The sequence below is a fragment of the Petromyzon marinus genome, unplaced genomic scaffold (assembly GCF_048934315.1).
Source record: "Petromyzon marinus isolate PM22_M1 ecotype Great Lakes invasive population unplaced genomic scaffold, UKy_Petmar_22M1.pri1.0 PM_G_Scaffold_2, whole genome shotgun sequence".
In the NCBI taxonomy this organism is placed as follows: Eukaryota; Metazoa; Chordata; class Hyperoartia; order Petromyzontiformes; family Petromyzontidae; genus Petromyzon; species Petromyzon marinus.
The window spans coordinates 742,424-753,390 of record NW_027422761.1 but is presented as its reverse complement, the minus strand read 5'-3'; the positions used below and the strand labels follow the sequence as shown (position 1 = coordinate 753,390).

At 49.3% G+C, this 10,967-nt stretch overlaps 1 pseudogene; it reads right to left on the bottom strand.

Annotated features, from left to right (window-relative positions):
* Positions 1 to 2,531: 2,531 nt before the first annotated feature.
* Positions 2,532 to 6,914, bottom strand: LOC116937271 (putative RNA-binding protein 46 pseudogene; annotated as a pseudogene).
* Between the last annotated feature and the right edge of the window lie 4,053 nt (positions 6,915 to 10,967).

Genomic DNA, 10,967 nt, shown 5'->3' with positions numbered 1-10,967 from the left:
TCAGGACTTTATTTCCACTAAAAAAGTAACAAAAAAACATTACAGCAAAAAAACACCAAAATTGAAAATCAATAAAACATCAAACTCTTAACAGCGGTATGTGCATGAAATACAAATGGCACCGGGATAGAGGCTGTGGAAACGAGGCGGTGCACAGACATCTCCATGTGCAGCAAAGTTGTTCAAGGGTTTTTCAATTTTATAAAGAATCAAATGTTTTGACATCAGAATGCGATGTGAACAATATATATTTTTCTCCCCTACATTTTCAAAACGAAATGGCGTTGACATGTCAAACACCTGAATTCGTTTTTTCAAGGATTCTGTTGTCGTAGCTACGTATGCAGTCTGCAAGTTTTTTATGTGGGCACGTGCAAATATTGTCTGGGTACATGAAAATATTCCTTTGAAAATGTGTCCTATATTTGTAAGTTAATAGAAGTAGAATTGAAACATTAGCACAATGTAGATTTGTATATTGTAGGGTAGAAATATATTTATCATAGCGATGATCTAACATTGGTTTAATACAATTTATATTTTTACTTAGAATACTTTAGCCATGCAATAGACTAAATATAATGCTTGTGTTTTAAAAGAAAAAAATATATTTACTAGGATTAAAGTTGAGCGAAAGATTTTATAAAATCTGAGGCTTGGAGAATTGCATGCTGGGAATTAAATTGAGACAGAAAGGTGTTAATGCATGGCTTGCAGAGCAGTCGCACGTTACAGAGATCATTGACAAAACAGAATGCGATGTGAACAATATATATTTTTCTCCGCTACATTTTCAAAACGAAATGGCGTCGACATGTCAAACACCTGAATTAGTTTTTTCTTCAAGGATTCTGTTGTCGTAGCTACGTATGCAGTCTGCAAGTTTTTTATGCGGCCACATGCAAATATTGTCTGGGTACATGAAAATATTTCTTTGAAAATGTGTCCTAGACACTATATTTGTAAGTTAATAAAAGTAGAATTGAAACATTAGCACAATGTAGATTTGTATATTGTAGGGTAGAAATATATTTATCATAGCGATGATCTAACATTGGTTTAATACAATTTATATTTTTACTTAGAATACTTTAGCCATGCAATAGACTAAATATAATGCTTGTGTTTTAAAAGAAAAAAATATATTTACTAGGATTAAAGTTGAGCGAAAGATTTTATAAAATCTGAGGCTTGGAGAATTGCATGCTGGGAATTAAATTGAGACAGAAAGGGGTTAATGCATGGCTTGCAGAGCAGGTGCAGGTTACAGAGATTATTGACAAAACAGAATGCGATGTGAACAATATATATTTTTCTCCCCTACATTTTCAAAACGAAATGGCGTCGACATGTCAAACACCTGAATTCGTTTTTTCTTCAAGGATTCTGTTGTCGGTTTTCATTAAAGTGCAATGACAGGATGACACCTGCTGACAACACAGGGTGACACCTGCTGACATCACAGGGTGACACCTGATGACATGACAGGGTGACACCTGCTGACATGACAGGGTGACACCTGCTGACATGACAGGGTGACACCTGCAGACATCACAGGGTGACACCTGCTGACATGACAGGGTGACACCTGCTGACATGACAGGGTGACACCTGCTGACATCACAGGGTAACACCTGCTGACATCACAGGGTGACACCTGCTGACATCACAGGGTGACACCTGCTGACAGGGTAACACCTGCTGACATCACAGGGTGACACCTGCTGACATCACAGGGTGACACCTGCTGACATGACAGGGTAACACCTGCTGACATCACAGGGTGACACCTGCTGACATCACAGGGTGACACCTGCTGACATGACAGGGTGACACCTGCTGACATGACAGGGTGACACCTGCTGACATCACAGGGTGACACCTGCTGACATCACAGGGTGACACCTGCTGACATGACAGGGTGACACCTGCTGACATGACAGGGTGACACCTGCTGACATCACAGGGTAACACCTGCTGACATGACATGGGGTAACACCTGCTGACATCACAGGGTGACACCTGCTGACATCACAGGGTGACACCTGCTGACATGACAGGGTGACACCTGCTGACATGACAGGGTGACACCTGCTGACATGACATGGGGTAACACCTGCTGACATCACAGGGTGACACCTGCTGACATCACAGGGTGACACCTGCTGACATCACAGGGTGACACCTGCTGACATCACAGGGTGACACCTGCTGACATCACAGGGTAACACCTGGTGACATGACAGGGTGACACCTGCTGACATCACAGGGTGACACCTGCTGACATGACAAGGGGTAACACCTGCTGACATCACAGGGTGACACCTGCTGACATCACAGGGTGACACCTGCTGACATCACAGGGTGACACCTGCTGACATCACAGGGTGACACCTGCTTGCATGACAGGGTGACACCTGCTGACATCACAGGGTGACACCTGCTGACATCACAGGGTGACACCTGCTGACATCACAGGGTGACACCTGCTGACATCACAGGGTGACACCTGCTGACATGACAGGGTGACACCTGCTGACATGACAGGGTGACACCTGCTGGCCTGGCAAGGGCTTAACAGGTACAGCCACAGAGGTAACAACCAATCAGGGAAGGAGGCGCATTTGGGGCAAAGGCAACAGGTGGGGCTAGCCGAGTTACTCCGGTAACCTGCTCAAAAGGTTCCACGAGAGGGCGTGGCCGGAGGCGGGGCCTAGCCACGCCTCTGGCCACGCCCTCTCGTGTAACCTGCTCCAAGGTTTCACGAGAGGGCGTGGCCGGAGGCGGGGCCTAGCCACGCCTCTGGCCACGCCCAGTCCACCTTGATGGTCCGGCCCCATAGCTGCAAGTTGATTCGAAGGAGCTTCCGCCGGGCCATGGCGGCCGCATGATGGCTCCGGTACTCGATGAACGCGTAGCCTCGGTTGAGGGTTTTGTCCCGGTAACAGACGCTCATCGTGACGTCCACCACGCCCTCCGTGGCACCGCTCATCGCCATCATCACCTCCGCTCGCTTCTTGTCCTTTGGCAGCGCCCCAATGAAGAGGTGGCGATTGTCCACGCTGAAGTGGACTCCAATGCGGCGTCCGGGACGGATCTCGAATTTGTTGAGTTTCTTGACGGCATCCGTGGCTTGGGCGAGCGTCGCATAGGTAGCGAACGCATAGCCGCGGGTCTCTCCGCTATAATCCATCATGAGGCGGAGCTGGTAGAGCTTCCCCACCATCTCCAGCACGGGCACCAGCTCATCCTCGTAGAGGTCGCGCGGGATCCCCCCCAGAAACACCTCGCAGCCATGGGCGGGAGGGGGCCCCTGCCAGTCGGGCGGCGGTCCGAACTTCCTCTGTCTGCTCTCCTGGACGATGCTGTACCCCGTGCGCAACATGAGGTCCAGCAGGACCTTCATGCAGGCCATGCCGAGCACCGATGGTTTGGCTACTACGGTGGTGCTGGGGCAGCGCCTTGGGGCCCGGTGGAGCCCTTGACACTCCGCGCGGTCGCCTCGTGCCGACAAAGCCACGGGGGGAATCAGCTCCTGAAAAGCCAAATCCCCGGCAGGAACTCGCTCGGCCCAAACCTACAGGCCAGCAGTGAAGAGAGGAAGAGAGAGAGAGTGGAGACGGATGGAGAAAGAGAGACGCGTTTGTTCTGTCCATGGGCCTAAATGTGTCGTTAGCGTAGCCTGTGCAGTATGCATACAGCGCTTTTGTCAATCCACTGCTCGATGAAGCCCTCCCCCACATTGCGCAGAGGAAACAAGAAACACAAACTCACACGGTTCCCGGCATGCGTTTGTTTGTCCTCGGAAATGTTCACCGAGCGATGAGTTTGCGTTTCGAGCGGCGTTTGACTTCGCGCGGTGAACTTCGCCCGTGATGACATCACTGGGCACGACAGGAGAGGTCGGCACTGACTTTTAGCGCCGTTTTTTTTCTCCCCATCCAATAGTCCATGAGACGCTTCAAAATGAGACCGTTTTGCCGGTATCAAAGTATGACAAAATAAGAATAGATTTGATCCTTTTTTGGCAATAAACCGGGTGTTTAGATGTTCAAACACCAAACAGAAACCTTCTTCAATGAATCTTAAGATCTGTTTTATTGCCAGAAAGGATACAACCTATTCATATTTTTTCATAGCCCATGAGATGTCTCCTTTGTCGGTACCACGTGAGGTGGCCTAAATTGAGCAGTTTCAATTTCTCTACGTGGCCAGTGATAAACAAATGCAATAAGTGAGACTATCAAGTAATTTACTTTCATTTTCCATCCAAATAAATGGGTACGACTTAAGTTTTGCTACCTTAGGTGGTACCGAGTTCTGCTCTGGACCATGAGTGGGCCGTTTAATCAATTTTGGCCAGTTTTCAACATTGTTAGGTCCCTAACAGCAACAGAGCTGTTGTACTACAATTGTGTTCATATTGGATCATCTTTACAACAGAGCAGACATGCAGACAGAGCTAATGCTTAATGCTTTCAAACCCTCATTGTTGAAATGTGAGTTTACTTGCAAATGGAAGCACAGTCCCAAATCATGACCGCAGAATGGTTGGAGCGAGTTGTTGGGGAGGGTGGTGGGTCTGGGGTTGAATTGCCATCATCAAAGCAGCACACGCCCCCCACCTTATGAACCACACAGAGTAATCACGCGAGCCAGACGTTGTATAGAAATGATTATTGTTGTTAGTGTAGCGTTCACCAAAACGATCCAGCATATGTTTTATTTGGTCACGCCATTCATATTCAGATATTCATTTTGCTTGTGTTTCAGAGTGGGCCGATTCATCTTTGATCTCATGAAGATGCCAAATCGCAAATAGGTTTTGATCAAGTTGCTAAAAGGATACAATTTTTAAATGGATATTTTAAATCAATGGAGTGCATGTTTTACAATTCACGCAGCTCAATAACGAAATAAATTATATCGCATGGTTTTAATTAAGTAAAATATTTTATATATATGAATTTATAAATGTGTCATGAATTATGGTGATGAATTTTGATTTGACCATCTCTTAAATAACCGCAGTTATAATTAGAGCTGGGATATCATCATATTTCTCAAGTCGTCGATCACTCAACCAAATATATCGGTTTCATTACTCGACAAATTGGAAAATAATTAGTTTTTTTTTAAAATGTGTCCGCATATGTGCCACTGGATGGGAGGTTATGGGCGCGGCATAATCAGTTGTATCATGCTGGGCGTGGCTTGTAGGGGGTTTCCTACCTTCGGGAAGCGTGACGCTGAAACGGTCGCTGTTTTTTAATCCACCCGAGTTACTGACCACGCGTTCCTCTGGTTAAGGAACCTTCACGCAAACTGCGGTCATCCTCGCAGTGCCTTTTGGCTCAGCCACCGAACAAAGACGGTCACGGTGTCGCACGCTGTCAGGTGTGTTTCTGCAGCCGCCTGGAATACTTTTTATTACTATATTAGGAAGCCACTGGAGCTATGCACATTCACATCTAGATTTAAAACTCATTTCTTTAGAACTGCTTTTTGTGTTCTAAGCTCTTTCGGTAAAGTCATGTTGAAGGGAAACAATAAAATAATAAAATATATAAAACACAATAAAAATTCTCACGACGTTTCGACCATAACACAAACGGTCATCATGATTTTTATTGTTTTATATATATTTTATTACTTTATTGTTTCCCTTCAACGTGACTTTACCGAAAGAGCTAAGAATATGAATTTCTGCAGTCACGAAAGCTTTAAATCAAAATGTAACTGCTTTGTGTTTAGTCTTTCGTCCTTCCCCCACATCTCTGATTGGCACGGTTAACTACCGTACAGCGTGAAAGAAGTTCAACAACATACATGCACACAAAAGTTATAAGTCAATTCACATAATCGACTAATCATATCAGCTCCTAGCTATATTGCACTCTTTGTAGGTGAGTAGGTCGGTAGCTGCACTACTGTTGTGACATTGCCTACACGATTAACTCTGCGGTGGCGAATAGCGTGAATGGTGTGTGTGTGTGATAATTATACATGACGACAGTGGTGTAGCTTGTACAGAATAAGTTAACACGATTTTTAATTTAGAGAGCATCTACATGCAACCGAATCTCACGACGCTATACCACAACAGACGCGTGCACCTAACCGGTAACAACGAGGCGTGATATTTGTCTGGTATTTTAAGAGAGAGACGGCCATAGGCAGAGAAGAGGAGGAAATGTATTTAGCTTGGACGTGGACAGATGGTTGAGGGAAGTAAGTTCCAGATCTTGGAGGCAGCAAGAGGAGAAGGCGAAGCAAAAGACGAACCGAGGGTTGACCTCTACACAAGGAGAAGGTCAACTCGCCGCTTCGATCAGAAAGCTTCGGCTCCTGCAGCGCAGAGCGCACGGAGGCGGTGCCTGGTGTAAGAGGGGAGATGAGGCTTGCACGTTGGAACCGGCGACAGTTCAATCTACATTCAGAGACGTTCAATTTGTGTACAGGATACATCACGTGAGAGCCCGGAGTGCAGCGGAGGGGGGCGAGGCTGATTCATTCGGCCTCAGAGGAACGCCGTGACCCTCAACCGGTCCGTCATCAGTCTCAGCCGTGGTCTATCCGCTGCGGGGTGAAGGGCACCCCCCTTGTTAGTTGCTCTCGGTACTGCAAGGGCCACGTTACACTTCACTCCTGCGTCATGAAGCGATCCCGTAGCTCCGTCTCTACACGGGTTGGGCCAGACGTGGGCAAAGGACGGCCCGTTGGGCTTTTTAATCCGGCCTGCCGAACTTGTCCAAATATTATTATTGATGTTGTTGTTAAATTAAATTTTACCTTGCTCCTGTAATGCCCCCGTTTCCCAGATTAGACGGCGCACTTTGACCGGGAGTGCGGTAATTGTTCTGGGCGCAGGCCTCAGACGTTTTCGTGATGTTTGATCAGTCACGTTATGACACGTTTTTGAATGGTTCATGTTCGTGCAATTTGTTGAAATTGCCTTGCAAATAAATGCTTTGCTACCTTTTAAAGGCCAAATCCTTTCACGTAATGATTTTTGACACCATCATTTATGTTAGTTCACACAAACGCTCCATCCACCACCATCACCACCAATATCACCACCACCATCACCACCACCAGCATCACCACCACCATGACCACCACCAGCATCACCACCACCAACATCACCACCACCAACAGCACCATCACCACCACCAACATCACCACCACCAACATCACCACCACCACCAACATCACCACCACAAACATCACCAACATCACCACCACCAACAGCACCATCACCACCACCAACATCACCATCACCACCACCAACATCACCACCACCGACATCACCACCACCACCAACATCACCACCAACATCACCACCACCAACATCACCACCACCACCACCACCACTAACATCCCGACCACCACCAACATCCCCACCACCACCAACATCACCACCACCATCACCACCACCAACATCACCACCAACATCCCCACCACCACCAACATCACCACCAACATCACCACCACCAACATCACCACCACCACCAATATCACCACCAACACCACCAACATCACCACCAACATCCCCACCACCACCAACATCACCACCAACATCACCACCACCATCACCACCACCATCACCCCCAACATCCCCACCACCACCAACATCACCACCAACATCACCACCACCAACATCACCACCAACACCAACATCACCACCACCACCACCAACATCACCACCACCATCACCACCACCAACATCACCACCAACATTCCCACCACCACCAACATCACCAACATCACCACCACCACCAACATCACCACCACCAACAGCACCATCACCACCACCAACATCACCACCACCAACATCACCACCACCACTACCAACACCACCACCACCAACATCACCACCAACATCCCCACCACCACCACCATCACCACCACCAACATCACCACCACCAACATCACCACCACCACCACCAACATCACCACCACTAACATCCCCACTACCACCAACATCACCACCACCACCAACATCACCACCACCATCACCACCACCAACATCACCACCACCAACATCACCACCAACATCCCCACCACCACCAACATCACCACCAACATCACCACCACCAACATCACCACCAACATCACCACCACCACCAACATCACCACCACCAACACCACCACCACCAACATCACCACCAACATCCCCACCACCACCAACATCACCACCAACATCACTACCACCATCACCACCACCAACATCACCACCAACATCCCCACCACCACCAACATCACCACCAACATCACCACTACCAACATCACCACCACCAACATCACCACCACCACCAACACCACCACCACCACCAACATCACCACCATCACCACCACCAACATCACCACCAACATCCCCACCACCACCAACATCACCACCACCAACATCACCACCACCAACATCACCACCACCACCAACATCACCACCACCAACAGCACCATCACCACCACCAACATCACCACCACCAACATCACCACCACAAACATCACCATCACCAACATCACCACCACCACCAACAGCACCATCATCACCACCAACATCACCATCAACACCACCAACATTACCACCACCACCAACATCACCACCACTAACATCCTCACCACCACCAACATCACCACCACCAACATCACCACCACCACCAACAGCACCATCACCACCACCAACATCACCATCACCACCACCAACATCACCACCACCACCAACATCACCACCACTAACATCCCCACCACCACCAACATCACCACCAACATCCCCACCACCACCAACATCACCACCAACATCACCACCACCAACATCACCACCAACATCACCACCACCACCAATATCACCACCACCACCACCAACACGACCACCAACAACATCACCAACATCCCCACCACCACCAACATCACCCCCAACATCCCCACCACCACCAACATCACAACCACCAACATCACCACCAACACCAACATCACCACCACCACCAACATCACCACCACCATCACCACCACCAACATCCCCACCACCACCAACATCACCAACATCACCACCACCACCAACATCACCACCACCAACAGCACCATCACCACCACCAACATCACCACCACCACCAACATCACCACCACCACCAACACCACCACCACCAACATCACCACCAACATCCCCACCACCACCACCACCACCAACATCACCACCACCAACATCACCACCACTAACATCCCCACCAACATCACCACCACCACCACCAACATCACCATAACCACCACCAACATCACCACCACCAACATCACCACCAACATCCCCACCACCACCAACATCACCACCAACATCACCACCACCAACATCACCACCAACATCACCACCACCACCAACATCACCACCACTAACATCCCCACCACCACCAACATCACCACCACCACCAACATCACCACCAACATCCCCACCACCACCAACATCACCACCACCAACAGCACCATCACCACCACCAACATCACCACCACAAACATCACCAACATCACCACCACCAACAGCACCAACATCACCATCAACACCACCAACATTACCACCAACATCACCACCACTAACATCCTCACCACCACCAACATCACCACCACCAACATCACCACCACCACCAACAGCACCATCACCACCACCAACATCACCATCACCACCACCAACATCACCACCACCACCAACATCACCACCACTAACATCCCCACCACCACCAACATCACCACCAACATCACCACCACCATCACCACCACCAACATCACCACCAACATCACCACCACTAACATCCCCACCACCACCAACATCACCACCACCACCAACATCACCACCAACATCCCCAGCACCACCAACATCACCACCAACAGCACCACCACCAACATCACCACCAACACCAACATCACCACGACCACCAACATCACCACCACCATCACCACCACCAACATCACCACCAACATCCCCACCACCACCAACATCACCAACATCACCACCACCACCAACATCACCACCACCAACAGCACCATCACCACCACCAACATCACCACCACCACCACCAACATCACCACCACCACCACCGACACCACCACCACCAACATCACCACCAACATCCCCACCACCACCAACATCACCACCACCAACATCACCACCACTAACATCCCCACCACCACCAACATCACCACCACCACCAACATCACCACCACCATAACCACCACCAACATCACCACCACCACCAACATCACCACCAACATCCCCACCACCACCAACATCACCACCAACATCACCACCACCAACATCACCACCAACATCACCACCACCACCAACATCACCACCACTAACATCCCCACCACCACCAACATCACCACCACCACCAACATCACCACCAACATCCCCAGCACCACCAACATCACCACCAACATCACCACCACCAACATCACCACCAACATCCCCACCACCACCAACACCACCACCACCAACATCACCACCAACATCCCCACCACCACCAACATCACCACCAACATCACCACCACCATCACCACCACCAACATCACCCCCAACATCCCCACCACCACCAACATCACGACCAACATCACCACCAACACCAACATCACCACCACCAACATCACCATGACCATCACCACCACCAACATCACCACCAACATCCCCACCACCACCAACATCACCAACATCACCACCACCACCAACATCACCACCAACAGCACCATCACCACCACCAACATCACCACCACCACCAACATCACCACCACCACCACCAACACCACCAACATCACCACCAACATCCCCACCACCACCACCATCACCACCACCAACATCACCACCAACAACATCACCACCACTAACATCCCCACCACCACCAACATCACCACCACCACCAACATCACCACCACCATCACCACCACCAACATCACCAACATCACCACCAACATCCCCACCACCACCA